Raw genomic sequence first — 21,096 nt, 5'->3', positions numbered from 1 at the left:
ATTGACATATGTGATATTTAATGAAAGTGCATAAAATTTGAAAACGATTAGAATTTCATGCATTTGAGGCTTTCTCAATTTGCAATTAAAACTAAAGATTTGTTCACCGAAAAATGTAAGTTTACGCACTTGATTCCGCCCAGGATCGAACTGGGGACCTTTCGCGTGTGAAGCGAACGTGATAACTACTACTCCAAAGAACCACGCTTGTCAGTAACTTTCAAGTTATAATACATTGACTAATTTTCAATTTTAAGAAAATGCAAAAATTTATAAACGAATGGAATTTCAGGCATTTGAGAAATTTTTGATTTGAAATGAAAATTTATAAATTTCATTCCGCCCGGGATCGAACTGGGGACCTTTCGCGTGTAAAGCGAACGTGATAACCACTACACCACGGAACCACACATTTCGGAAACTTTCAAGATACATTAATTTGACATATGTGATATTTAATGAAAGTGCATAAAATTTTAAAACGATTAGAATTTCATGTATTTGAGGCTTTCTCAACTGGCAATTAAAACTAAAGATTTGTTCACCGAAAAATGTAAGTTTACGCACTTGATTCCGCCCAGGATCGAACTAGGGACCTTTCGCGTGAGAAGCGAACGTGATAACCACTACACCACGGAACCACACAATTCAGTAACTTTCCAAATACATTAAATTGACATATGTGATATTTAATGAAGGTGCATAAAATTTGAAAACGATTAGAATTTCATGCATTTGAGGCTTTCTTAATTTGCAATTAAAACTAAAGATTTGTTCACAGAAACATGTAAGTTTACGCACTTGATCCCGCCCAGGATCGAACTGGCGACCTTTCGCGTGTAAAGCGAACGTGATTACCACTACACCACGGAACCACACAATTCAGTAACTTTCAAGATACATTAAATTGACATATGTGATATTTAATGAAAATGCATAAAATTTGAAAACGATTAGAATTTCATGCATTTGAGGCTTTCTTAATTTGCAATTAAAACTAAAGATTTGTTCACAGGAAAATGTAAGTCTACGCACTTGATTCCGCCCAGGATCGAACTGGGGACCTTTCGCGTGTAAAGCGAACGTGATAACCACTACACCACGGAACCACACAATTCAGTAACTTTCAAGATACATTAAATTGACATATGTGATATTTAATGAAAGTGCATAAAATTTGAAAACAATTAGAATTTCATGCATTTGAGGCTTTCTTAATTTGCAATTACAACTAAAGATTTGTTCACACAAAAATGTAAGTTTACGCACATGATTCCGCCCAGGAACGAACTGGCGACCTTTCGCGTGTAAAGCGAACGTGATAACCACTACACCACGGAACCACACAATTCAGTAACTTTCAAGATACATTAAATTGACATATGTGATATTTAATGAAAGTGCATAAAATTTGAAAACGATTAGAATTTCATGCATTTGAGGCTTTCTTAATTTGCAATTACAACTAAAGATTTGTTCACACAAAAATGTAAGTTTACGCACATGATTCCGCCCAGGAACGAACTGGGGACCTTTCGCGTGTAAAGCGAACGTGATAACCACTACACCACGGAACCACACAATTCAGTAACTTTCAAGATACATTAAATTGACATATGTGATATTTAATGAAAGTGCATAAAATTTGAAAACGATTAGAATTTCATGCATTTGAGGCTTTCTTAATTTTCAATTACAACTAAAGATTTGTTCACACATAAATGTAAGTTTACGCACATGATTCCGCCCAGGAACGAACTGGCGACCTTTCGCGTGTAAAGCGAACGTGATAACCACTACACCACGGAACCACACAATTCAGTAACTTTCAAGATACATTAAATTGACATATGTGATATTTAATGAAAGTGCATAAAATTTGAAAACGATTAGAATTTCATGCATTTGAGGCTTTCTTAATTTGCAATTACAACTAAAGATTTGTTCACACAAAAATGTAAGTTTACGCACATGATTCCGCCCAGGAACGAACTGGGGAACTTTCGCGTGTAAAGCGAACGTGATAACCACTACACCACGGAACCACACAATTCAGTAACTTTCAAGATACATTAAATTGACATATGTGATATTTAATGAAAGTGCATAAAATTTGAAAACGATTAGAATTTCATGCATTTGAGGCTTTCTTAATTTGCAATTAAAACTAAAGATTTGTTCACCGAAAATGTAAGTCTACGCACTTGATTCCGCCCAGGATCGAACTGGCGACCTTTCGCGTGTAAAGCGAACGTGATAACCACTACACCACGGAACCACACAATTCAGTAACTTTCAAGATACATTAAATTGACATATGTGATATTTAATGAAAATGCATAAAATTTGAAAACGATTAGAATTTCATGCATTTGAGGCTTTCTTAATTTGCAATTAAAACTAAAGATTTGTTCACAGAAACATGTAAGTTTACGCACTTGATCCCGCCCAGGATCGAACTGGCGACCTTTCGCGTGTAAAGCGAACGTGATAACCACTACACCACGGAACCACACAATTCAATAACTTTCAAGATACATTAAATTGACATATGTGATATTTAATGAAAATGCATAAAATTTGAAAACGATTAGAATTTCATGCATTTGAGGCTTTCTTAATTTGCAATTAAAACTAAAGATTTGTTCACAGGAAAATGTAAGGTTACGCACTTGATTCCGCCCAGGATCGAACTGGGGACCTTTCGCGTGTAAAGCGAACGTGATAACCACTACACCACGGAACCACACAATTCAGTAACTTTCAAGATACATTAAATTGACATATGTGATATTTAATGAAAGTGCATAAAATTTGAAAACGATTAGAATTTCATGCATTTGAGGCTTTCTTAATTTGCAATTACAACTAAAGATTTGTTCACACAAAAATGTAAGTTTACGCACATGATTCCGCCCAGGAACGAACTGGGGACCTTTCGCGTGAGAAGCGAACGTGATAACCACTACACCACGGAACCACACAATTCAGTAACTTTCAAGATACATTAAATTGACATATGTGATATTTAATGAAAATGCATAAAATTTGAAAACGATTAGAATTTCATGCATTTGAGGCTTTCTTAATTTGCAATTAAAACTAAAATTTGTTCACAGGAAAATGTAAGTTTACGCACATGATTCCGCCCAGGATCGAACTGGGGACCTTTCGCGTGTAAAGCGAACGTGATAACCACTACACCACGGAACCACACAATTCAGTAACTTTCAAGATACATTAAAATGACATATGTGATATTTAATGAAAATGCATAAAATTTGAAAACGATTAGAATTTCATGCATTTGAGGCTTTCTTAATTTGCAATTAAAACTAAAGATTTGTTCACAGAAACATGTAAGTTTACGCACTTGATCCCGCCCAGGATCGAACTGGGGACCTTTCGCTTGTAAAGCGAACGTGATAACCACTACACCACGGAACCACACAATTCGGTAACTTTCTAGATACATTAAATTGACATATGTGATATTTAATGAAAGTGCATAAAATTTGAAAACGATTAGAATTTCATGCATTTGATGCTTTCTTAATTTGCAATTAAAACTAAAGATTTGTTCACAGAAAAATGTAAGTTTACGCACTTGATTCCGCCCAGGATCGAACTGGGGACCTTTCGCGTGAGAAGCGAACGTGATAACCACTACACCACGGAACCACACAATTCAGTAACATTCAAGATACATTAAATTGACATATGTGATATTTAATGAAAGTGGTTAAAATTTGAAAACGATTAGAATTTCATGCATTTGAGGCTTTCTTAATTTGCAATTAAAACTAAAGATTTGTTCACAGAAAAATGTAAGTTTACGCACTTGATTCCGCCCAGGATCGAACTGAGGACCTTTCGTGTGTAAAGCGAACGTGATAACCACTACACCACGGAACCACACAATTCAGTAACTTTCAAGATACATTAAATTGACATATGTGATATTTAATGAAAGTGCATAAAATTTGAAAATGATTAGAATTTCATGCATTTGAGGCTTTCTTAATTTGCAATTACAACTAAAGATTTGTTCACACAAAAATGTAAGTTTACGCATATGATTCCGCCAATGAACGAAATGGGGACCTTTCGCTTGTGAAGCGAACGTGATAACCACTACACCACGGAACCACACAATTCAGTAACTTTCCAAATACATTAAATTGACATATGTGATATTTAATGAAAGTGCATAAAATTTGAAAACGATTAGAATTTCATGCATTTGAGGCTTTCTTAATTTGCAATTAAAACTAAAGATTTGTTCACAGGAAAATGTAAGGTTACGCACTTGATTCCGCCCAGGATCGAACTGGGGACCTTTCGCGTGTAAAGCGAACGTGATAACCACTACACCACGGAACCACACAATTCAGTAACTTTCAAGATACATTAAATTGACATATGTGATATTTAATGAAAGTGCATAAAATTTGAAAACGATTAGAATTTCATGCATTTGAGGCTTTCTTAATTTGCAATTACAACTAAAGATTTGTTCACACAAAAATGTAAGTTTACGCACATGATTCCGCCCAGGAACGAACTGGGGACCTTTCGCGTGAGAAGCGAACGTGATAACCACTACACCACGGAACCACACAATTCAGTAACTTTCAAGATACATTAAATTGACATATGTGATATTTAATGAAAATGCATAAAATTTGAAAACGATTAGAATTTCATGCATTTGAGGCTTTCTTAATTTGCAATTAAAACTAAAATTTGTTCACAGGAAAATGTAAGTTTACGCACATGATTCCGCCCAGAATCGAACTGGGGACCTTTCGCGTGTAAAGCGAACGTGATAACCACTACACCACGGAACCACACAATTCAGTAACTTTCAAGATACATTAAAATGACATATGTGATATTTAATGAAAATGCATAAAATTTGAAAACGATTAGAATTTCATGCATTTGAGGCTTTCTTAATTTGCAATTAAAACTAAAGATTTGTTCACAGAAACATGTAAGTTTACGCACTTGATCCCGCCCAGGATCGAACTGGGGACCTTTCGCTTGTAAAGCGAACGTGATAACCACTACACCACGGAACCACACAATTCGGTAACTTTCTAGATACATTAAATTGACATATGTGATATTTAATGAAAGTGCATAAAATTTGAAAACGATTAGAATTTCATGCATTTGAGGCTTTCTTAATTTGCAATTAAAACTAAAGATTTGTTCACAGAAAAATGTAAGTTTACGCACTTGATTCCGCCCAGGATCGAACTGGGGACCTTTCGCGTGAGAAGCGAACGTGATAACCACTACACCACGGAACCACACAATTCAGTAACATTCAAGATACATTAAATTGACATATGTGATATTTAATGAAAGTGGTTAAAATTTGAAAACGATTAGAATTTCATGCATTTGAGGCTTTCTTAATTTGCAATTAAAACTAAAGATTTGTTCACAGAAAAATGTAAGTTTACGCACTTGATTCCGCCCAGGATCGAACTGGGGTCCTTTCGCGTGTAAAGCGAACGTGATAACCACTACACCACGGAACCACACAATTCAGTAACTTTCAAGATACATTAAATTGACATATGTGATATTTAATGAAAATGCATAAAATTTGAAAACGATTAGAATTTCATGCATTTGAGGCTTTCTTAATTTGCAATTAAAACTAAAGATTTGTTCACAGGAAAATGTAAGGTTACGCACTTGATTCCGCCCAGGATCGAACTGGGGTCCTTTCGCGTGTAAAGCGAACGTGATAACCACTACACCACGGAACCACACAATTCAGTAACTTTCAAGATACATTAAAATGACATATGTGATATTTAATGAAAGTGCATAAAATTTGAAAACGATTAGAATTTCATGCATTTGAGGCTTTCTTAATTTGCAATTAAAACTAAAATTTGTTCACAGGAAAATGTAAGTTTACGCACATGATTCCGCCCAGGATCGAACTGGGGACCTTTCGCGTGTAAAGCGAACGTGATAACCACTACACCACGGAACCACACAATTCAGTAACTTTCAAGATACATTAAAATGACATATGTGATATTTAATGAAAATGCATAAAATTTGAAAACGATTAGAATTTCATGCATTTGAGGCTTTCTTAATTTGCAATTAAAACTAAAGATTTGTTCACAGAAACATGTAAGTTTACGCACTTGATCCCGCCCAGGATCGAACTGGGGACCTTTCGCTTGTAAAGCGAACGTGATAACCACTACACCACGGAACCACACAATTCGGTAACTTTCTAGATACATTAAATTGACATATGTGATATTTAATGAAAGTGCATAAAATTTGAAAACGATTAGAATTTCATGCATTTGAGGCTTTCTTAATTTGCAATTAAAACTAAAGATTTGTTCACAGAAAAATGTAAGTTTACGCACTTGATTCCGCCCAGGATCGAACTGGGGACCTTTCGCGTGAGAAGCGAACGTGATAACCACTACACCACGGAACCACACAATTCAGTAACATTCAAGATACATTAAATTGACATATGTGATATTTAATGAAAGTGGTTAAAATTTGAAAACGATTAGAATTTCATGCATTTGAGGCTTTCTTAATTTGCAATTAAAACTAAAGATTTGTTCACAGAAAAATGTAAGTTTACGCACTTGATTCCGCCCAGGATCGAACTGAGGACCTTTCGCGTGTAAAGCGAACGTGATAACCACTACACCACGGAACCACACAATTCAGTAACTTTCTAGATACATTAAATTGACATATGTGATATTTAATGAAAGTGCATAAAATTTGAAAACGATTAGAATTTCATGCATTTGAGGCTTTCTTAATTTGCAATTAAAACTAAAGATTTGCTCACAGAAAAATTTAAGTTTACGCACTTGATTCCGCCCAGGATCGAACTGGGGACCTTTCGCGTGTAAAGCGAACGTGATAACCACTACACCACGGAACCACACAATTCAGTAACTTTCAATATACATTAAATTGACATATGTGATATTTAATGAAAGTGCATAAAATTTGAAAACGATTAGAATTTCATGCGTTTGAGGCTTTCTTAATTTGCAATTAAAACTAAAGATTTGCTCACAGAAAAATGTAAGTTTACGCACTTGATTCCACCCAGGATCGAACTGGGGACCTTTCGCGTGTAAAGCGAAAGTGATAACCACTACACCACGGAACCACACAATTCAGTAACTTTCAAGATACATTAAATTGACATATGTGATATTTAAGGAAAATGCATAAAATTTGAAAACGATTAGAATTTCATGCATTTGAGGCTTTCTTAATTTGCAATTAAAACTAAAGATTTGTTCACAGAAAAATGTAAGTTTACGCACTTGATTCCGCCCAGGATCGAACTGGGGACCTTTCGCGTGTAAAGCGAACGTGATAACCACTACACCACGGAACCACACAATTCAGTAACTTTCTAGATACATTAAATTGACATATGTGATATTTAATGAAAGTGCATAAAATTTGAAAACGATTAGAATTTCATGCATTTGAGGCTTTCTTAATTTGCAATTACAACTAAAGATTTGTTCACACAAAAATGTAAGTTTACGCACATGATTCCGCCCAGGAACGAACTGGGGAACTTTCGCGTGTAAAGCGAACGTGATAACCACTACACCACGGAACCACACAATTCAGTAACTTTCAAGATACATTAAATTGACATATGTGATATTTAATGAAAGTGCATAAAATTTGAAAACGATTAGAATTTCATGCATTTGAGGCTTTCTTAATTTGCAATTAAAACTAAAGATTTGTTCACCGAAAATGTAAGTCTACGCACTTGATTCCGCCCAGGATCGAACTGGCGACCTTTCGCGTGTAAAGCGAACGTGATAACCACTACACCACGGAACCACACAATTCAGTAACTTTCAAGATACATTAAATTGACATATGTGATATTTAATGAAAATGCATAAAATTTGAAAACGATTAGAATTTCATGCATTTGAGGCTTTCTTAATTTGCAATTAAAACTAAAGATTTGTTCACAGAAACATGTAAGTTTACGCACTTGATCCCGCCCAGGATCGAACTGGCGACCTTTCGCGTGTAAAGCGAACGTGATAACCACTACACCACGGAACCACACAATTCAATAACTTTCAAGATACATTAAATTGACATATGTGATATTTAATGAAAATGCATAAAATTTGAAAACGATTAGAATTTCATGCATTTGAGGCTTTCTTAATTTGCAATTAAAACTAAAGATTTGTTCACAGGAAAATGTAAGGTTACGCACTTGATTCCGCCCAGGATCGAACTGGGGTCCTTTCGCGTGTAAAGCGAACGTGATAACCACTACACCACGGAACCACACAATTCAGTAACTTTCAAGATACATTAAAATGACATATGTGATATTTAATGAAAGTGCATAAAATTTGAAAACGATTAGAATTTCATGCATTTGAGGCTTTCTTAATTTGCAATTACAACTAAAGATTTGTTCACACAAAAATGTAAGTTTACGCACATGATTCCGCCCAGGAACGAACTGGGGACCTTTCGCGTGAGAAGCGAACGTGATAACCACTACACCACGGAACCACACAATTCAGTAACTTTCAAGATACATTAAATTGACATATGTGATATTTAATGAAAATGCATAAAATTTGAAAACGATTAGAATTTCATGCATTTGAGGCTTTCTTAATTTGCAATTAAAACTAAAATTTGTTCACAGGAAAATGTAAGTTTACGCACATGATTCCGCCCAGGATCGAACTGGGGACCTTTCGCGTGTAAAGCGAACGTGATAACCACTACACCACGGAACCACACAATTCAGTAACTTTCAAGATACATTAAAATGACATATGTGATATTTAATGAAAATGCATAAAATTTGAAAACGATTAGAATTTCATGCATTTGAGGCTTTCTTAATTTGCAATTAAAACTAAAGATTTGTTCACAGAAACATGTAAGTTTACGCACTTGATCCCGCCCAGGATCGAACTGGGGACCTTTCGCTTGTAAAGCGAACGTGATAACCACTACACCACGGAACCACACAATTCGGTAACTTTCTAGATACATTAAATTGACATATGTGATATTTAATGAAAGTGCATAAAATTTGAAAACGATTAGAATTTCATGCATTTGAGGCTTTCTTAATTTGCAATTAAAACTAAAGATTTGTTCACAGAAAAATGTAAGTTTACGCACTTGATTCCGCCCAGGATCGAACTGGGGACCTTTCGCGTGAGAAGCGAACGTGATAACCACTACACCACGGAACCACACAATTCAGTAACATTCAAGATACATTAAATTGACATATGTGATATTTAATGAAAGTGGTTAAAATTTGAAAACGATTAGAATTTCATGCATTTGAGGCTTTCTTAATTTGCAATTAAAACTAAAGATTTGTTCACAGAAAAATGTAAGTTTACGCACTTGATTCCGCCCAGGATCGAACTGAGGACCTTTCGTGTGTAAAGCGAACGTGATAACCACTACACCACGGAACCACACAATTCAGTAACTTTCAAGATACATTAAATTGACATATGTGATATTTAATGAAAGTGCATAAAATTTGAAAATGATTAGAATTTCATGCATTTGAGGCTTTCTTAATTTGCAATTACAACTAAAGATTTGTTCACACAAAAATGTAAGTTTACGCATATGATTCCGCCCAGGAACGAACTGGGGACCTTTCGCTTGTGAAGCGAACGTGATAACCACTACACCACGGAACCACACAATTCAGTAACTTTCCAAATACATTAAATTGACATATGTGATATTTAATGAAAGTGCATAAAATTTGAAAACGATTAGAATTTCATGCATTTGAGGCTTTCTTAATTTGCAATTAAAACTAAAGATTTGTTCACAGAAAAATGTAAGTTTACGCACTTGATTCCGCCCAGGATCGAACTGGGGACCTTTCGCGTGTAAAGCGAACGTGATAACCACTACACCACGGAACCACACAATTCAGTAACTTTCAATATACATTAAATTGACATATGTGATATTTAATGAAAGTGCATAAAATTTGAAAACGATTAGAATTTCATGCGTTTGAGGCTTTCTTAATTTGCAATTAAAACTAAAGATTTGCTCACAGAAAAATGTAAGTTTACGCACTTGATTCCACCCAGGATCGAACTGGGGACCTTTCGCGTGTAAAGCGAAAGTGATAACCACTACACCACGGAACCACACAATTCAGTAACTTTCAAGATACATTAAATTGACATATGTGATATTTAAGGAAAATGCATAAAATTTGAAAACGATTAGAATTTCATGCATTTGAGGCTTTCTTAATTTGCAATTAAAACTAAAGATTTGTTCATAGAAAAATGTAAGTTTACGCACTTGATTCCGCCCAGGATCGAACTGGGGACCTTTCGCGTGTAAAGCGAACGTGATAACCACTACACCACGGAACCACACAATTCAGTAACTTTCTAGATACATTAAATTGACATATGTGATATTTAATGAAAGTGCATAAAATTTGAAAACGATTAGAATTTCATGCATTTGAGGCTTTCTTAATTTGCAATTAAAACTAAAGATTTGCTCACAGAAAAATGTAACTTTACGCACTTGATTCCGCCCAGGATCGAACTGGGGACCTTTCTCGTGTAAAGCAAACGTGATTACCACTACTCCACGGAACCACACAATTCAGCAACTTTCAAGATACATTAAATTGACTTATGTGATATTTAATGAAAGTGCATAAAATTTGAAAACGATTAGAATTTCATGCATTTGAGGCTTTCTTAATTTGCAATTAAAACTAAAGATTTGTTCACAGAAAAATGTAAGTTTACGCACTTGATTCCGCCCAGGATCGAACTGGGGACCTTTCGCGTGAGAAGCGAACGTGATAACCACTACACCACGGAACCACACAATTCAGTAACATTCAAGATACATTAAATTGACATATGTGATATTTAATGAAAGTGGTTAAAATTTGAAAACGATTAGAATTTCATGCATTTGAGGCTTTCTTAATTTGCAATTAAAACTAAAGATTTGTTCACAGAAAAATGTAAGTTTACGCACTTGATTCCGCCCAGGATCGAACTGAGGACCTTTCGTGTGTAAAGCGAACGTGATAACCACTACACCACGGAACCACACAATTCAGTAACTTTCAAGATACATTAAATTGACATATGTGATATTTAATGAAAGTGCATAAAATTTGAAAATGATTAGAATTTCATGCATTTGAGGCTTTCTTAATTTGCAATTACAACTAAAGATTTGTTCACACAAAAATGTAAGTTTACGCATATGATTCCGCCCAGGAACGAACTGGGGATCTTTCGCGTGTGAAGCGAACGTGATAACTACTACACCACGGAACCACACAATTCAGTAACTTTCCAAATACATTAAATTGACATATGTGATATTTAATGAAGGTGCATAAAATTTGAAAACGATTAGAATTTCATGCATTTGAGGCTTTCTTAATTTGCAATTAAAACTAAAGATTTGTTCACAGAAAAATGTAAGTTTACGCACTTGATTCCGCCCAGGATCGAAATGGGGACCTTTCGCGTGTAAAGCGAACGTGATAACCACTACACCACGGAACCACGCAATTCAGTAACTTTCAAGATACATTAAATTGACATATGTGATATTTAATGAAAGTGCATAAAATTTTAAAACGATTAGAATTTCATGCATTTGAGGCTTTCTTAATTTGCAATTAAAACTAAAGATTTGTTCACAGAAAAATGTAAGTTTACGCACTTGATTCCGCCCAGGATCGAACTGAGGACCTTTCGCGTGTAAAGCGAACGTGATAACCACTACACCACGGAACCACACAATTCAGTAACTTTCAAGATACATTAAATTGACATATGTGATATTTAATGAAAGTGCATAAAATTTGAAAATGATTAGAATTTCATGCATTTGAGGCTTTCTTAATTTGCAATTAAAACTAAAGATTTGCTCACAGAAAAATTTAAGTTTACGCACATGATTCCGCCCAGGATCGAACTGGGGACCTTTCGCGTGTAAAGCGAACGTGATAACCACTACACCACGGAACCACACAATTCAGTAACTTTCAATATACATTAAATTGACATATGTGATATTTAATGAAAGTGCATAAAATTTGAAAACGATTAGAATTTCATGCGTTTGAGGCTTTCTTAATTTGCAATTAAAACTAAAGATTTGCTCACAGAAAAATGTAAGTTTACGCACTTGATTCCACCCAGGATCGAACTGGGGACTTTTCGCGTGTAAAGCGAAAGTGATAACCACTACACCACGGAACCACACAATTCAGTAACTTTCAAGATACATTAAATTGACATATGTGATATTTAAGGAAAATGCATAAAATTTGAAAACGATTAGAATTTCATGCATTTGAGGCTTTCTTAATTTGCAATTAAAACTAAAGATTTGTTCACAGAAAAATGTAAGTTTACGCACTTGATTCCGCCCAGGATCGAACTGGGGACCTTTCGCGTGTAAAGCGAACGTGATAACCACTACACCACGGAACCACACAATTCAGTAACTTTCTAGATACATTAAATTGACATATGTGATATTTAATGAAAGTGCATAAAATTTGAAAACGATTAGAATTTCATGCATTTGAGGCTTTCTTAATTTGCAATTAAAACTAAAGATTTGCTCACAGAAAAATGTAACTTTACGCACTTGATTCCGCCCAGGATCGAACTGGGGACCTTTCTCGTGTAAAGCAAACGTGATTACCACTACTCCACGGAACCACACAATTCAGCAACTTTCAAGATACATTAAATTGACTTATGTGATATTTAATGAAAGTGCATAAAATTTGAAAACGATTAGAATTTCATGCATTTGAGGCTTTCTTAATTTGCAATTAAAACTAAAGATTTGTTCACAGAAAAATTTAAGTTTACGCTTTTGATTCCGCCCAGGATCGAACTGGGGACCTTTCGCGTGTAAAGCGAACGTGATAACCACTACACCACGGAACCACACAATTCAGTAACTTTCGAGATACATTAAATTGACATATGTGATGTTTAATGAAAGTGCATAAAATTTGAAAATGATTAGAATTTCATGCATTTGAGGCTTTCTTAATTTGCAATTAAAACTAAAGATTTGTTCACAGAAACATGTAAGTTTACGCACTTGATCCCGCCCAGGATCGAACTGGGGACCTTTCGCTTGTAAAGCGAACGTGATAACCACTACACCACGGAACCACACAATTCGGTAACTTTCTAGATACATTAAATTGACATATGTGATATTTAATGAAAGTGCATAAAATTTGAAAACGATTAGAATTTCATGCATTTGAGGCTTTCTTAATTTGCAATTAAAACTAAAGATTTGTTCACAGAAAAATGTAAGTTTACGCACTTGATTCCGCCCAGGATCGAACTGGGGACCTTTCGCGTGAGAAGCGAACGTGATAACCACTACACCACGGAACCACACAATTCAGTAACATTCAAGATACATTAAATTGACATATGTGATATTTAATGAAAGTGGTTAAAATTTGAAAACGATTAGAATTTCATGCATTTGAGGCTTTCTTAATTTGCAATTAAAACTAAAGATTTGTTCACAGAAAAATGTAAGTTTACGCACTTGATTCCGCCCAGGATCGAACTGAGGACCTTTCGTGTGTAAAGCGAACGTGATAACCACTACACCACGGAACCACACAATTCAGTAACTTTCAAGATACATTAAATTGACATATGTGATATTTAATGAAAGTGCATAAAATTTGAAAATGATTAGAATTTCATGCATTTGAGGCTTTCTTAATTTGCAATTACAACTAAAGATTTGTTCACACAAAAATGTAAGTTTACGCATATGATTCCGCCCAGGAACGAACTGGGGACCTTTCGCTTGTGAAGCGAACGTGATAACCACTACACCACGGAACCACACAATTCAGTAACTTTCCAAATACATTAAATTGACATATGTGATATTTAATGAAAGTGCATAAAATTTGAAAACGATTAGAATTTCATGCATTTGAGGCTTTCTTAATTTGCAATTAAAACTAAAGATTTGTTCACAGAAAAATGTAAGTTTACGCACTTGATTCCGCCCAGGATCGAACTGGGGACCTTTCGCGTGTAAAGCGAACGTGATAACCACTACACCACGGAACCACGCAATTCAGTAACTTTCAAGATACATTAAATTGACATATGTGATATTTAATGAAAGTGCATAAAATTTTAAAACGATTAGAATTTCATGCATTTGAGGCTTTCTTAATTTGCAATTAAAACTAAAGATTTGTTCACAGAAAAATGTAAGTTTACGCACTTGATTCCGCCCAGGATCGAACTGAGGACCTTTCGCGTGTAAAGCGAACGTGATAACCACTACACCACGGAACCACACAATTCAGTAACTTTCTAGATACATTAAATTGACATATGTGATATTTAATGAAAGTGCATAAAATTTGAAAACGATTAGAATTTCATGCATTTGAGGCTTTCTTAATTTGCAATTAAAACTAAAGATTTGCTCACAGAAAAATTTAAGTTTACGCACTTGATTCCGCCCAGGATCGAACTGGGGACCTTTCGCGTGTAAAGCGAACGTGATAACCACTACACCACGGAACCACACAATTCAGTAACTTTCAATATACATTAAATTGACATATGTGATATTTAATGAAAGTGCATAAAATTTGAAAACGATTAGAATTTCATGCGTTTGAGGCTTTCTTAATTTGCAATTAAAACTAAAGATTTGCTCACAGAAAAATGTAAGTTTACGCACTTGATTCCACCCAGGATCGAACTGGGGACCTTTCGCGTGTAAAGCGAAAGTGATAACCACTACACCACGGAACCACACAATTCAGTAACTTTCAAGATACATTAAATTGACATATGTGATATTTAATGAAAATGCATAAAATTTGAAAACGATTAGAATTTCATGCATTTGAGGCTTTCTTAATTTGCAATTAAAACTAAAGATTTGTTCACAGAAACATGTAAGTTTACGCACTTGATCCCGCCCAGGATCGAACTGGCGACCTTTCGCGTGTAAAGCGAACGTGATAACCACTACACCACGGAACCACACAATTCAATAACTTTCAAGATACATTAAATTGACATATGTGATATTTAATGAAAATGCATAAAATTTGAAAACGATTAGAATTTCATGCATTTGAGGCTTTCTTAATTTGCAATTAAAACTAAAGATTTGTTCACAGGAAAATGTAAGGTTACGCACTTGATTCCGCCCAGGATCGAACTGGGGTCCTTTCGCGTGTAAAGCGAACGTGATAACCACTACACCACGGAACCACACAATTCAGTAACTTTCAAGATACATTAAATTGACATATGTGATATTTAATGAAAGTGCATAAAATTTGAAAACGATTAGAATTTCATGCATTTGAGGCTTTCTTAATTTGCAATTACAACTAAAGATTTGTTCACACAAAAATGTAAGTTTACGCACATGATTCCGCCCAGGAACGAACTGGGGACCTTTCGCGTGAGAAGCGAACGTGATAACCACTACACCACGGAACCACACAATTCAGTAACTTTCAAGATACATTAAATTGACATATGTGATATTTAATGAAAATGCATAAAATTTGAAAACGATTAGAATTTCATGCATTTGAGGCTTTCTTAATTTGCAATTAAAACTAAAATTTGTTCACAGGAAAATGTAAGTTTACGCACATGATTCCGCCCAGGATCGAACTGGGGACCTTTCGCGTGTAAAGCGAACGTGATAACCACTACACCACGGAACCACACAATTCAGTAACTTTCAAGATACATTAAAATGACATATGTGATATTTAATGAAAATGCATAAAATTTGAAAACGATTAGAATTTCATGCATTTGAGGCTTTCTTAATTTGCAATTAAAACTAAAGATTTGTTCACAGAAACATGTAAGTTTACGCACTTGATCCCGCCCAGGATCGAACTGGGGACCTTTCGCTTGTAAAGCGAACGTGATAACCACTACACCACGGAACCACACAATTCGGTAACTTTCTAGATACATTAAATTGACATATGTGATATTTAATGAAAGTGCATAAAATTTGAAAACGATTAGAATTTCATGCATTTGAGGCTTTCTTAATTTGCAATTAAAACTAAAGATTTGTTCACAGAAAAATGTAAGTTTACGCACTTGATTCCGCCCAGGATCGAACTGGGGACCTTTCGCGTGAGAAGCGAACGTGATAACCACTACACCACGGAACCACACAATTCAGTAACATTCAAGATACATTAAATTGACATATGTGATATTTAATGAAAGTGGTTAAAATTTGAAAACGATTAAAATTTCATGCATTTGAGGCTTTCTTAATTTGCAATTAAAACTAAAGATTTGTTCACAGAAAAATGTAAGTTTACGCACTTGATTCCGCCCAGGATCGAACTGAGGACCTTTCGTGTGTAAAGCGAACGTGATAACCACTACACCACGGAACCACACAATTCAGTAACTTTCAAGATACATTAAATTGACATATGTGATATTTAATGAAAGTGCATAAAATTTGAAAATGATTAGAATTTCATGCATTTGAGGCTTTCTTAATTTGCAATTACAACTAAAGATTTGTTCACACAAAAATGTAAGTTTACGCATATGATTCCGCCCAGGAACGAACTGGGGACCTTTCGCTTGTGAAGCGAACGTGATAACCACTACACCACGGAACCACACAATTCAGTAACTTTCCAAATACATTAAATTGACATATGTGATATTTAATGAAAGTGCATAAAATTTGAAAACGATTAGAATTTCATGCATTTGAGGCTTTCTTAATTTGCAATTAAAACTAAAGATTTGTTCACAGAAAAATGTAAGTTTACGCACTTGATTCCGCCCAGGATCGAACTGGGGACCTTTCGCGTGTAAAGCGAACGTGATAACCACTACACCACGGAACCACACAATTCAGTAACTTTCAATATACATTAAATTGACATATGTGATATTTAATGAAAGTGCATAAAATTTGAAAACGATTAGAATTTCATGCGTTTGAGGCTTTCTTAAATTGCAATTAAAACTAAAGATTTGCTCACAGAAAAATGTAAGTTTACGCACTTGATTCCACCCAGGATCGAACTGGGGACCTTTCGCGTGTAAAGCGAAAGTGATAACCACTACACCACGGAACCACACAATTCAGTAACTTTCAAGATACATTAAATTGACATATGTGATATTTAAGGAAAATGCATAAAATTTGAAAACGATTAGAATTTCATGCATTTGAGGCTTTCTTAATTTGCAATTAAAACTAAAGATTTGTTCACAGAAAAATGTAAGTTTACGCACTTGATTCCGCCCAGGATCGAACTGGGGACCTTTCGCGTGTAAAGCGAACGTGATAACCACTACACCACGGAACCACACAATTCAGTAACTTTCTAGATACATTAAATTGACATATGTGATATTTAATGAAAGTGCATAAAATTTGAAAACGATTAGAATTTCATGCATTTGAGGCTTTCTTAATTTGCAATTAAAACTAAAGATTTGCTCACAGAAAAATGTAACTTTACGCACTTGATTCCGCCCAGGATCGAACTGGGGACCTTTCTCGTGTAAAGCAAACGTGATTACCACTACTCCACGGAACCACACAATTCAGCAACTTTCAAGATACATTAAATTGACTTATGTGATATTTAATGAAAGTGCATAAAATTTGAAAACGATTAGAATTTCATGCATTTGAGGCTTTCTTAATTTGCAATTAAAACTAAAGATTTGTTCACAGAAAAATGTAAGTTTACGCACTTGATTCCGCCCAGGATCGAACTGGGGACCTTTCGCGTGAGAAGCGAACGTGATAACCACTACACCACGGAACCACACAATTCAGTAACATTCAAGATACATTAAATTGACATATGTGATATTTAATGAAAGTGGTTAAAATTTGAAAACGATTAGAATTTCATGCATTTGAGGCTTTCTTAATTTGCAATTAAAACTAAAGATTTGTTCACAGAAAAATGTAAGTTTACGCACTTGATTCCGCCCAGGATCGAACTGAGGACCTTTCGTGTGTAAAGCGAACGTGATAACCACTACACCACGGAACCACACAATTCAGTAACTTTCAAGATACATTAAATTGACATATGTGATATTTAATGAAAGTGCATAAAATTTGAAAATGATTAGAATTTCATGCATTTGAGGCTTTCTTAATTTGCAATTACAACTAAAGATTTGTTCACACAAAAATGTAAGTTTACGCATATGATTCCGCCCAGGAACGAACTGGGGATCTTTCGCGTGTGAAGCGAACGTGATAACTACTACACCACGGAACCACACAATTCAGTAACTTTCCAAATACATTAAATTGACATATGTGATATTTAATGAAGGTGCATAAAATTTGAAAACGATTAGAATTTCATGCATTTGAGGCTTTCTTAATTTGCAATTAAAACTAAAGATTTGTTCACAGAAAAATGTAAGTTTACGCACTTGATTCCGCCCAGGATCGAAATGGGGACCTTTCGCGTGTAAAGCGAACGTGATAACCACTACACCACGGAACCACGCAATTCAGTAACTTTCAAGATACATTAAATTGACATATGTGATATTTAATGAAAGTGCATAAAATTTTAAAACGATTAGAATTTCATGCATTTGAGGCTTTCTTAATTTGCAATTAAAACTAAAGATTTGTTCACAGAAAAATGTAAGTTTACGCACTTGATTCCGCCCAGGATCGAACTGAGGACCTTTCGCGTGTAAAGCGAACGTGATAACCACTACACCACGGAACCACACAATTCAGTAACTTTCAAGATACATTAAATTGACATATGTGATATTTAATGAAAGTGCATAAAATTTGAAAATGATTAGAATTTCATGCATTTGAGGCTTTCTTAATTTGCAATTAAAACTAAAGATTTGCTCACAGAAAAATTTAAGTTTACGCACATGATTCCGCCCAGGATCGAACTGGGGACCTTTCGCGTGTAAAGCGAACGTGATAACCACTACACCACGGAACCACACAATTCAGTAACTTTCAATATACATTAAATTGACATATGTGATATTTAATGAAAGTGCATAAAATTTGAAAACGATTAGAATTTCATGCGTTTGAGGCTTTCTTAATTTGCAATTAAAACTAAAGATTTGCTCACAGAAAAATGTAAGTTTACGCACTTGATTCCACCCAGGATCGAACTGGGGACTTTTCGCGTGTAAAGCGAAAGTGATAACCACTACACCACGGAACCACACAATTCAGTAACTTTCAAGATACATTAAATTGACATATGTGATATTTAAGGAAAATGCATAAAATTTGAAAACGATTAGAATTTCATGCATTTGAGGCTTTCTTAATTTGCAATTAAAACTAAAGATTTGTTCACAGAGAAATGTAAGTTTACGCACTTGATTCCGCCCAGGATCGAACTGGGGACCTTTCGCGTGTAAAGCGAACGTGATAACCACTACACCACGGAACCACACAATTCAGTAACTTTCTAGATACATTAAATTGACATATGTGATATTTAATGAAAGTGCATAAAATTTGAAAACGATTAGAATTTCATGCATTTGAGGCTTTCTTAATTTGCAATTAAAACTAAAGATTTGCTCACAGAAAAATGTAACTTTACGCACTTGATTCCGCCCAGGATCGAACTGGGGACCTTTCTCGTGTAAAGCAAACGTGATTACCACTACTCCACGGAACCACACAATTCAGCAACTTTCAAGATACATTAAATTGACTTATGTGATATTTAATGAAAGTGCATAAAATTTGAAAACGATTAGAATTTCATGCATTTGAGGCTTTCTTAATTTGCAATTAAAACTAAAGATTTGTTCACAGAAAAATTTAAGTTTACGCTTTTGATTCCGCCCAGGATCGAACTGGGGACCTTTCGCGTGTAAAGCGAACGTGATAACCACTACACCACGGAACCACACAATTCAGTAACTTTCGAGATACATTAATTTGACATATGTGATGTTTAATGAAAGTGCATAAAATTTGAAAATGATTAGAATTTCATGCATTTGAGGCTTTCTTAATTTGCAATTAAAACTAAAGATTTGTTCACACAAAAATGTAAGTTTACGCATATGATTCCGCCCAGGAACGAACTGGGGACCTTTCGCGTGTGAAGCGAACGTGATAACCACTACACCACGGAACCACACAATTCAGTAACTTTCCAAATACATTAAATTGACATATGTGATATTTAATGAAGGTGCATAAAATTTGAAAACGATTAGAATTTCATGTATTTGAGGCTTTCTTAATATGCAATTAAAACTAAAGATTTGTTCACAGAAACATGTAAGTTTACGCACTTGATCCCGCCCAGGATCGAAATGGTGACCTTTCGCGTGTGAAGTGAACGTGATAACCACTACACCACGGAACCACACAATTCGATAACTTTCAAGATACATTAAATTGACATATGTGATATTTAATGAAAGTGCATAAAATTTTAAAACGATTAGAATTTCATGCATTTGAGGCTTTCTTAATTTGCAATTAAAACTAAAGATTTGTTCACAGAAAAATGTAAGTTTACGCACTTGATTCCGCCCAGGATCGAACTGAGGACCTTTCGCGTGTAAAGCGAACGTGATAACCACTACACCACGGAACCACACAATTCAGTAACTTTCAAGATACATTAAATTGACATATGTGATATTTAATGAAAGTGCATAAAATTTGAAAATGATTAGAATTTCATGCATTTGAGGCTTTCTTAATTTGCAATTAAAACTAAAGATTTGTTCACAGAAAAATGTAAGTTTACGCACTTGATTCCGCCCAGGATCGAACTGAGGACCTTTCGTGTGTAAAGCGAACGTGATAACCACTACACCACGGAACCACACAATTCAGTAACTTTCAAGATACATTAAATTGACATATGTGATATTTAATGAAAGTGCATAAAATTTGAAAATGATTAGAATTTCATGCATTTGAGGCTTT

The 21,096-nt window shown here is 35.0% G+C and overlaps 81 non-coding genes across 81 annotated transcripts; all 81 read right to left on the bottom strand.

Moving 5' to 3' along the window:
* Positions 1-334: 334 nt before the first annotated feature.
* Positions 335-407, bottom strand: TRNAV-UAC (transfer RNA valine (anticodon UAC)). Its single transcript has one exon. It is a non-coding gene; the product is annotated as a tRNA-Val (tRNA).
* A 161-nt stretch (positions 408-568) lies between these two features.
* TRNAE-CUC (transfer RNA glutamic acid (anticodon CUC)) lies at positions 569-641 on the bottom strand. The gene has a single exon. It is a non-coding gene; the product is annotated as a tRNA-Glu (tRNA).
* A 161-nt stretch (positions 642-802) lies between these two features.
* Positions 803-875, bottom strand: TRNAV-UAC (transfer RNA valine (anticodon UAC)). Its single transcript has one exon. It is a non-coding gene; the product is annotated as a tRNA-Val (tRNA).
* Positions 876-1,036: 161 nt separating this feature from the next.
* TRNAV-UAC (transfer RNA valine (anticodon UAC)) lies at positions 1,037-1,109 on the bottom strand. The gene has a single exon. It is a non-coding gene; the product is annotated as a tRNA-Val (tRNA).
* Positions 1,110-1,270: 161 nt separating this feature from the next.
* Positions 1,271-1,343, bottom strand: TRNAV-UAC (transfer RNA valine (anticodon UAC)). Its single transcript has one exon. It is a non-coding gene; the product is annotated as a tRNA-Val (tRNA).
* Positions 1,344-1,504: 161 nt separating this feature from the next.
* Positions 1,505-1,577, bottom strand: TRNAV-UAC (transfer RNA valine (anticodon UAC)). Its single transcript has one exon. It is a non-coding gene; the product is annotated as a tRNA-Val (tRNA).
* A 161-nt stretch (positions 1,578-1,738) lies between these two features.
* Positions 1,739-1,811, bottom strand: TRNAV-UAC (transfer RNA valine (anticodon UAC)). The gene has a single exon. It is a non-coding gene; the product is annotated as a tRNA-Val (tRNA).
* A 161-nt stretch (positions 1,812-1,972) lies between these two features.
* On the bottom strand, positions 1,973-2,045 carry TRNAV-UAC (transfer RNA valine (anticodon UAC)). The gene has a single exon. It is a non-coding gene; the product is annotated as a tRNA-Val (tRNA).
* Positions 2,046-2,205: 160 nt separating this feature from the next.
* TRNAV-UAC (transfer RNA valine (anticodon UAC)) lies at positions 2,206-2,278 on the bottom strand. The gene has a single exon. It is a non-coding gene; the product is annotated as a tRNA-Val (tRNA).
* Positions 2,279-2,439: 161 nt separating this feature from the next.
* Positions 2,440-2,512, bottom strand: TRNAV-UAC (transfer RNA valine (anticodon UAC)). Its single transcript has one exon. It is a non-coding gene; the product is annotated as a tRNA-Val (tRNA).
* A 161-nt stretch (positions 2,513-2,673) lies between these two features.
* Positions 2,674-2,746, bottom strand: TRNAV-UAC (transfer RNA valine (anticodon UAC)). The gene has a single exon. It is a non-coding gene; the product is annotated as a tRNA-Val (tRNA).
* Positions 2,747-2,907: 161 nt separating this feature from the next.
* TRNAE-CUC (transfer RNA glutamic acid (anticodon CUC)) lies at positions 2,908-2,980 on the bottom strand. Its single transcript has one exon. It is a non-coding gene; the product is annotated as a tRNA-Glu (tRNA).
* Positions 2,981-3,140: 160 nt separating this feature from the next.
* Positions 3,141-3,213, bottom strand: TRNAV-UAC (transfer RNA valine (anticodon UAC)). The gene has a single exon. It is a non-coding gene; the product is annotated as a tRNA-Val (tRNA).
* A 161-nt stretch (positions 3,214-3,374) lies between these two features.
* On the bottom strand, positions 3,375-3,447 carry TRNAV-UAC (transfer RNA valine (anticodon UAC)). The gene has a single exon. It is a non-coding gene; the product is annotated as a tRNA-Val (tRNA).
* Positions 3,448-3,608: 161 nt separating this feature from the next.
* On the bottom strand, positions 3,609-3,681 carry TRNAE-CUC (transfer RNA glutamic acid (anticodon CUC)). The gene has a single exon. It is a non-coding gene; the product is annotated as a tRNA-Glu (tRNA).
* A 161-nt stretch (positions 3,682-3,842) lies between these two features.
* Positions 3,843-3,915, bottom strand: TRNAV-UAC (transfer RNA valine (anticodon UAC)). The gene has a single exon. It is a non-coding gene; the product is annotated as a tRNA-Val (tRNA).
* Positions 3,916-4,310: 395 nt separating this feature from the next.
* On the bottom strand, positions 4,311-4,383 carry TRNAV-UAC (transfer RNA valine (anticodon UAC)). The gene has a single exon. It is a non-coding gene; the product is annotated as a tRNA-Val (tRNA).
* Positions 4,384-4,544: 161 nt separating this feature from the next.
* TRNAE-CUC (transfer RNA glutamic acid (anticodon CUC)) lies at positions 4,545-4,617 on the bottom strand. Its single transcript has one exon. It is a non-coding gene; the product is annotated as a tRNA-Glu (tRNA).
* Positions 4,618-4,777: 160 nt separating this feature from the next.
* TRNAV-UAC (transfer RNA valine (anticodon UAC)) lies at positions 4,778-4,850 on the bottom strand. Its single transcript has one exon. It is a non-coding gene; the product is annotated as a tRNA-Val (tRNA).
* A 161-nt stretch (positions 4,851-5,011) lies between these two features.
* Positions 5,012-5,084, bottom strand: TRNAV-UAC (transfer RNA valine (anticodon UAC)). The gene has a single exon. It is a non-coding gene; the product is annotated as a tRNA-Val (tRNA).
* Positions 5,085-5,245: 161 nt separating this feature from the next.
* Positions 5,246-5,318, bottom strand: TRNAE-CUC (transfer RNA glutamic acid (anticodon CUC)). The gene has a single exon. It is a non-coding gene; the product is annotated as a tRNA-Glu (tRNA).
* A 161-nt stretch (positions 5,319-5,479) lies between these two features.
* Positions 5,480-5,552, bottom strand: TRNAV-UAC (transfer RNA valine (anticodon UAC)). Its single transcript has one exon. It is a non-coding gene; the product is annotated as a tRNA-Val (tRNA).
* Positions 5,553-5,713: 161 nt separating this feature from the next.
* Positions 5,714-5,786, bottom strand: TRNAV-UAC (transfer RNA valine (anticodon UAC)). Its single transcript has one exon. It is a non-coding gene; the product is annotated as a tRNA-Val (tRNA).
* A 160-nt stretch (positions 5,787-5,946) lies between these two features.
* TRNAV-UAC (transfer RNA valine (anticodon UAC)) lies at positions 5,947-6,019 on the bottom strand. The gene has a single exon. It is a non-coding gene; the product is annotated as a tRNA-Val (tRNA).
* A 161-nt stretch (positions 6,020-6,180) lies between these two features.
* TRNAV-UAC (transfer RNA valine (anticodon UAC)) lies at positions 6,181-6,253 on the bottom strand. Its single transcript has one exon. It is a non-coding gene; the product is annotated as a tRNA-Val (tRNA).
* A 161-nt stretch (positions 6,254-6,414) lies between these two features.
* TRNAE-CUC (transfer RNA glutamic acid (anticodon CUC)) lies at positions 6,415-6,487 on the bottom strand. Its single transcript has one exon. It is a non-coding gene; the product is annotated as a tRNA-Glu (tRNA).
* Positions 6,488-6,648: 161 nt separating this feature from the next.
* Positions 6,649-6,721, bottom strand: TRNAV-UAC (transfer RNA valine (anticodon UAC)). The gene has a single exon. It is a non-coding gene; the product is annotated as a tRNA-Val (tRNA).
* Positions 6,722-6,882: 161 nt separating this feature from the next.
* Positions 6,883-6,955, bottom strand: TRNAV-UAC (transfer RNA valine (anticodon UAC)). The gene has a single exon. It is a non-coding gene; the product is annotated as a tRNA-Val (tRNA).
* Positions 6,956-7,116: 161 nt separating this feature from the next.
* TRNAV-UAC (transfer RNA valine (anticodon UAC)) lies at positions 7,117-7,189 on the bottom strand. The gene has a single exon. It is a non-coding gene; the product is annotated as a tRNA-Val (tRNA).
* Positions 7,190-7,350: 161 nt separating this feature from the next.
* On the bottom strand, positions 7,351-7,423 carry TRNAV-UAC (transfer RNA valine (anticodon UAC)). Its single transcript has one exon. It is a non-coding gene; the product is annotated as a tRNA-Val (tRNA).
* Positions 7,424-7,584: 161 nt separating this feature from the next.
* TRNAV-UAC (transfer RNA valine (anticodon UAC)) lies at positions 7,585-7,657 on the bottom strand. The gene has a single exon. It is a non-coding gene; the product is annotated as a tRNA-Val (tRNA).
* Positions 7,658-7,817: 160 nt separating this feature from the next.
* TRNAV-UAC (transfer RNA valine (anticodon UAC)) lies at positions 7,818-7,890 on the bottom strand. Its single transcript has one exon. It is a non-coding gene; the product is annotated as a tRNA-Val (tRNA).
* A 161-nt stretch (positions 7,891-8,051) lies between these two features.
* TRNAV-UAC (transfer RNA valine (anticodon UAC)) lies at positions 8,052-8,124 on the bottom strand. Its single transcript has one exon. It is a non-coding gene; the product is annotated as a tRNA-Val (tRNA).
* Positions 8,125-8,285: 161 nt separating this feature from the next.
* Positions 8,286-8,358, bottom strand: TRNAV-UAC (transfer RNA valine (anticodon UAC)). The gene has a single exon. It is a non-coding gene; the product is annotated as a tRNA-Val (tRNA).
* Positions 8,359-8,519: 161 nt separating this feature from the next.
* TRNAE-CUC (transfer RNA glutamic acid (anticodon CUC)) lies at positions 8,520-8,592 on the bottom strand. The gene has a single exon. It is a non-coding gene; the product is annotated as a tRNA-Glu (tRNA).
* A 160-nt stretch (positions 8,593-8,752) lies between these two features.
* TRNAV-UAC (transfer RNA valine (anticodon UAC)) lies at positions 8,753-8,825 on the bottom strand. Its single transcript has one exon. It is a non-coding gene; the product is annotated as a tRNA-Val (tRNA).
* Positions 8,826-8,986: 161 nt separating this feature from the next.
* TRNAV-UAC (transfer RNA valine (anticodon UAC)) lies at positions 8,987-9,059 on the bottom strand. The gene has a single exon. It is a non-coding gene; the product is annotated as a tRNA-Val (tRNA).
* A 161-nt stretch (positions 9,060-9,220) lies between these two features.
* On the bottom strand, positions 9,221-9,293 carry TRNAE-CUC (transfer RNA glutamic acid (anticodon CUC)). Its single transcript has one exon. It is a non-coding gene; the product is annotated as a tRNA-Glu (tRNA).
* Positions 9,294-9,454: 161 nt separating this feature from the next.
* On the bottom strand, positions 9,455-9,527 carry TRNAV-UAC (transfer RNA valine (anticodon UAC)). Its single transcript has one exon. It is a non-coding gene; the product is annotated as a tRNA-Val (tRNA).
* A 161-nt stretch (positions 9,528-9,688) lies between these two features.
* Positions 9,689-9,761, bottom strand: TRNAV-CAC (transfer RNA valine (anticodon CAC)). The gene has a single exon. It is a non-coding gene; the product is annotated as a tRNA-Val (tRNA).
* Positions 9,762-9,922: 161 nt separating this feature from the next.
* Positions 9,923-9,995, bottom strand: TRNAV-UAC (transfer RNA valine (anticodon UAC)). The gene has a single exon. It is a non-coding gene; the product is annotated as a tRNA-Val (tRNA).
* Positions 9,996-10,156: 161 nt separating this feature from the next.
* TRNAV-UAC (transfer RNA valine (anticodon UAC)) lies at positions 10,157-10,229 on the bottom strand. The gene has a single exon. It is a non-coding gene; the product is annotated as a tRNA-Val (tRNA).
* Positions 10,230-10,390: 161 nt separating this feature from the next.
* Positions 10,391-10,463, bottom strand: TRNAV-UAC (transfer RNA valine (anticodon UAC)). Its single transcript has one exon. It is a non-coding gene; the product is annotated as a tRNA-Val (tRNA).
* A 395-nt stretch (positions 10,464-10,858) lies between these two features.
* On the bottom strand, positions 10,859-10,931 carry TRNAE-CUC (transfer RNA glutamic acid (anticodon CUC)). Its single transcript has one exon. It is a non-coding gene; the product is annotated as a tRNA-Glu (tRNA).
* Positions 10,932-11,092: 161 nt separating this feature from the next.
* On the bottom strand, positions 11,093-11,165 carry TRNAV-UAC (transfer RNA valine (anticodon UAC)). Its single transcript has one exon. It is a non-coding gene; the product is annotated as a tRNA-Val (tRNA).
* Positions 11,166-11,560: 395 nt separating this feature from the next.
* TRNAV-UAC (transfer RNA valine (anticodon UAC)) lies at positions 11,561-11,633 on the bottom strand. Its single transcript has one exon. It is a non-coding gene; the product is annotated as a tRNA-Val (tRNA).
* Positions 11,634-11,794: 161 nt separating this feature from the next.
* TRNAV-UAC (transfer RNA valine (anticodon UAC)) lies at positions 11,795-11,867 on the bottom strand. Its single transcript has one exon. It is a non-coding gene; the product is annotated as a tRNA-Val (tRNA).
* Positions 11,868-12,028: 161 nt separating this feature from the next.
* Positions 12,029-12,101, bottom strand: TRNAV-UAC (transfer RNA valine (anticodon UAC)). The gene has a single exon. It is a non-coding gene; the product is annotated as a tRNA-Val (tRNA).
* Positions 12,102-12,262: 161 nt separating this feature from the next.
* TRNAV-UAC (transfer RNA valine (anticodon UAC)) lies at positions 12,263-12,335 on the bottom strand. The gene has a single exon. It is a non-coding gene; the product is annotated as a tRNA-Val (tRNA).
* A 161-nt stretch (positions 12,336-12,496) lies between these two features.
* Positions 12,497-12,569, bottom strand: TRNAV-UAC (transfer RNA valine (anticodon UAC)). The gene has a single exon. It is a non-coding gene; the product is annotated as a tRNA-Val (tRNA).
* A 395-nt stretch (positions 12,570-12,964) lies between these two features.
* TRNAV-UAC (transfer RNA valine (anticodon UAC)) lies at positions 12,965-13,037 on the bottom strand. Its single transcript has one exon. It is a non-coding gene; the product is annotated as a tRNA-Val (tRNA).
* A 161-nt stretch (positions 13,038-13,198) lies between these two features.
* Positions 13,199-13,271, bottom strand: TRNAV-UAC (transfer RNA valine (anticodon UAC)). Its single transcript has one exon. It is a non-coding gene; the product is annotated as a tRNA-Val (tRNA).
* A 161-nt stretch (positions 13,272-13,432) lies between these two features.
* Positions 13,433-13,505, bottom strand: TRNAE-CUC (transfer RNA glutamic acid (anticodon CUC)). The gene has a single exon. It is a non-coding gene; the product is annotated as a tRNA-Glu (tRNA).
* Positions 13,506-13,666: 161 nt separating this feature from the next.
* On the bottom strand, positions 13,667-13,739 carry TRNAV-UAC (transfer RNA valine (anticodon UAC)). The gene has a single exon. It is a non-coding gene; the product is annotated as a tRNA-Val (tRNA).
* Positions 13,740-13,900: 161 nt separating this feature from the next.
* TRNAV-CAC (transfer RNA valine (anticodon CAC)) lies at positions 13,901-13,973 on the bottom strand. Its single transcript has one exon. It is a non-coding gene; the product is annotated as a tRNA-Val (tRNA).
* A 161-nt stretch (positions 13,974-14,134) lies between these two features.
* TRNAV-UAC (transfer RNA valine (anticodon UAC)) lies at positions 14,135-14,207 on the bottom strand. The gene has a single exon. It is a non-coding gene; the product is annotated as a tRNA-Val (tRNA).
* A 161-nt stretch (positions 14,208-14,368) lies between these two features.
* TRNAV-UAC (transfer RNA valine (anticodon UAC)) lies at positions 14,369-14,441 on the bottom strand. Its single transcript has one exon. It is a non-coding gene; the product is annotated as a tRNA-Val (tRNA).
* Positions 14,442-14,602: 161 nt separating this feature from the next.
* TRNAV-UAC (transfer RNA valine (anticodon UAC)) lies at positions 14,603-14,675 on the bottom strand. Its single transcript has one exon. It is a non-coding gene; the product is annotated as a tRNA-Val (tRNA).
* Positions 14,676-14,836: 161 nt separating this feature from the next.
* On the bottom strand, positions 14,837-14,909 carry TRNAV-UAC (transfer RNA valine (anticodon UAC)). The gene has a single exon. It is a non-coding gene; the product is annotated as a tRNA-Val (tRNA).
* A 161-nt stretch (positions 14,910-15,070) lies between these two features.
* Positions 15,071-15,143, bottom strand: TRNAV-UAC (transfer RNA valine (anticodon UAC)). The gene has a single exon. It is a non-coding gene; the product is annotated as a tRNA-Val (tRNA).
* A 161-nt stretch (positions 15,144-15,304) lies between these two features.
* TRNAV-UAC (transfer RNA valine (anticodon UAC)) lies at positions 15,305-15,377 on the bottom strand. Its single transcript has one exon. It is a non-coding gene; the product is annotated as a tRNA-Val (tRNA).
* A 161-nt stretch (positions 15,378-15,538) lies between these two features.
* Positions 15,539-15,611, bottom strand: TRNAE-CUC (transfer RNA glutamic acid (anticodon CUC)). Its single transcript has one exon. It is a non-coding gene; the product is annotated as a tRNA-Glu (tRNA).
* Positions 15,612-15,771: 160 nt separating this feature from the next.
* On the bottom strand, positions 15,772-15,844 carry TRNAV-UAC (transfer RNA valine (anticodon UAC)). The gene has a single exon. It is a non-coding gene; the product is annotated as a tRNA-Val (tRNA).
* Positions 15,845-16,005: 161 nt separating this feature from the next.
* Positions 16,006-16,078, bottom strand: TRNAV-UAC (transfer RNA valine (anticodon UAC)). The gene has a single exon. It is a non-coding gene; the product is annotated as a tRNA-Val (tRNA).
* A 161-nt stretch (positions 16,079-16,239) lies between these two features.
* On the bottom strand, positions 16,240-16,312 carry TRNAE-CUC (transfer RNA glutamic acid (anticodon CUC)). The gene has a single exon. It is a non-coding gene; the product is annotated as a tRNA-Glu (tRNA).
* A 161-nt stretch (positions 16,313-16,473) lies between these two features.
* Positions 16,474-16,546, bottom strand: TRNAV-UAC (transfer RNA valine (anticodon UAC)). Its single transcript has one exon. It is a non-coding gene; the product is annotated as a tRNA-Val (tRNA).
* A 161-nt stretch (positions 16,547-16,707) lies between these two features.
* Positions 16,708-16,780, bottom strand: TRNAV-CAC (transfer RNA valine (anticodon CAC)). Its single transcript has one exon. It is a non-coding gene; the product is annotated as a tRNA-Val (tRNA).
* Positions 16,781-16,941: 161 nt separating this feature from the next.
* On the bottom strand, positions 16,942-17,014 carry TRNAV-UAC (transfer RNA valine (anticodon UAC)). Its single transcript has one exon. It is a non-coding gene; the product is annotated as a tRNA-Val (tRNA).
* A 161-nt stretch (positions 17,015-17,175) lies between these two features.
* Positions 17,176-17,248, bottom strand: TRNAV-UAC (transfer RNA valine (anticodon UAC)). Its single transcript has one exon. It is a non-coding gene; the product is annotated as a tRNA-Val (tRNA).
* Positions 17,249-17,409: 161 nt separating this feature from the next.
* Positions 17,410-17,482, bottom strand: TRNAV-UAC (transfer RNA valine (anticodon UAC)). Its single transcript has one exon. It is a non-coding gene; the product is annotated as a tRNA-Val (tRNA).
* Positions 17,483-17,877: 395 nt separating this feature from the next.
* On the bottom strand, positions 17,878-17,950 carry TRNAE-CUC (transfer RNA glutamic acid (anticodon CUC)). The gene has a single exon. It is a non-coding gene; the product is annotated as a tRNA-Glu (tRNA).
* A 161-nt stretch (positions 17,951-18,111) lies between these two features.
* On the bottom strand, positions 18,112-18,184 carry TRNAV-UAC (transfer RNA valine (anticodon UAC)). Its single transcript has one exon. It is a non-coding gene; the product is annotated as a tRNA-Val (tRNA).
* A 395-nt stretch (positions 18,185-18,579) lies between these two features.
* On the bottom strand, positions 18,580-18,652 carry TRNAV-UAC (transfer RNA valine (anticodon UAC)). Its single transcript has one exon. It is a non-coding gene; the product is annotated as a tRNA-Val (tRNA).
* Positions 18,653-18,813: 161 nt separating this feature from the next.
* TRNAV-UAC (transfer RNA valine (anticodon UAC)) lies at positions 18,814-18,886 on the bottom strand. The gene has a single exon. It is a non-coding gene; the product is annotated as a tRNA-Val (tRNA).
* Positions 18,887-19,047: 161 nt separating this feature from the next.
* Positions 19,048-19,120, bottom strand: TRNAV-UAC (transfer RNA valine (anticodon UAC)). Its single transcript has one exon. It is a non-coding gene; the product is annotated as a tRNA-Val (tRNA).
* Positions 19,121-19,281: 161 nt separating this feature from the next.
* Positions 19,282-19,354, bottom strand: TRNAV-UAC (transfer RNA valine (anticodon UAC)). Its single transcript has one exon. It is a non-coding gene; the product is annotated as a tRNA-Val (tRNA).
* A 161-nt stretch (positions 19,355-19,515) lies between these two features.
* On the bottom strand, positions 19,516-19,588 carry TRNAV-UAC (transfer RNA valine (anticodon UAC)). The gene has a single exon. It is a non-coding gene; the product is annotated as a tRNA-Val (tRNA).
* A 395-nt stretch (positions 19,589-19,983) lies between these two features.
* Positions 19,984-20,056, bottom strand: TRNAV-UAC (transfer RNA valine (anticodon UAC)). Its single transcript has one exon. It is a non-coding gene; the product is annotated as a tRNA-Val (tRNA).
* A 161-nt stretch (positions 20,057-20,217) lies between these two features.
* Positions 20,218-20,290, bottom strand: TRNAV-CAC (transfer RNA valine (anticodon CAC)). Its single transcript has one exon. It is a non-coding gene; the product is annotated as a tRNA-Val (tRNA).
* A 395-nt stretch (positions 20,291-20,685) lies between these two features.
* On the bottom strand, positions 20,686-20,758 carry TRNAV-UAC (transfer RNA valine (anticodon UAC)). Its single transcript has one exon. It is a non-coding gene; the product is annotated as a tRNA-Val (tRNA).
* A 161-nt stretch (positions 20,759-20,919) lies between these two features.
* On the bottom strand, positions 20,920-20,992 carry TRNAV-UAC (transfer RNA valine (anticodon UAC)). The gene has a single exon. It is a non-coding gene; the product is annotated as a tRNA-Val (tRNA).
* Between the last annotated feature and the right edge of the window lie 104 nt (positions 20,993-21,096).

Source organism: Parasteatoda tepidariorum, chromosome 9 (assembly GCF_982258835.1).
Source record: "Parasteatoda tepidariorum strain Cologne lab strain chromosome 9, Ptep-v5.0, whole genome shotgun sequence".
NCBI lineage: Eukaryota > Metazoa > Arthropoda > Arachnida > Araneae > Theridiidae > Parasteatoda > Parasteatoda tepidariorum.
The sequence above is the reverse complement of the archived record's forward strand: the minus strand, read 5'-3'. Positions and strand labels throughout refer to the sequence as shown.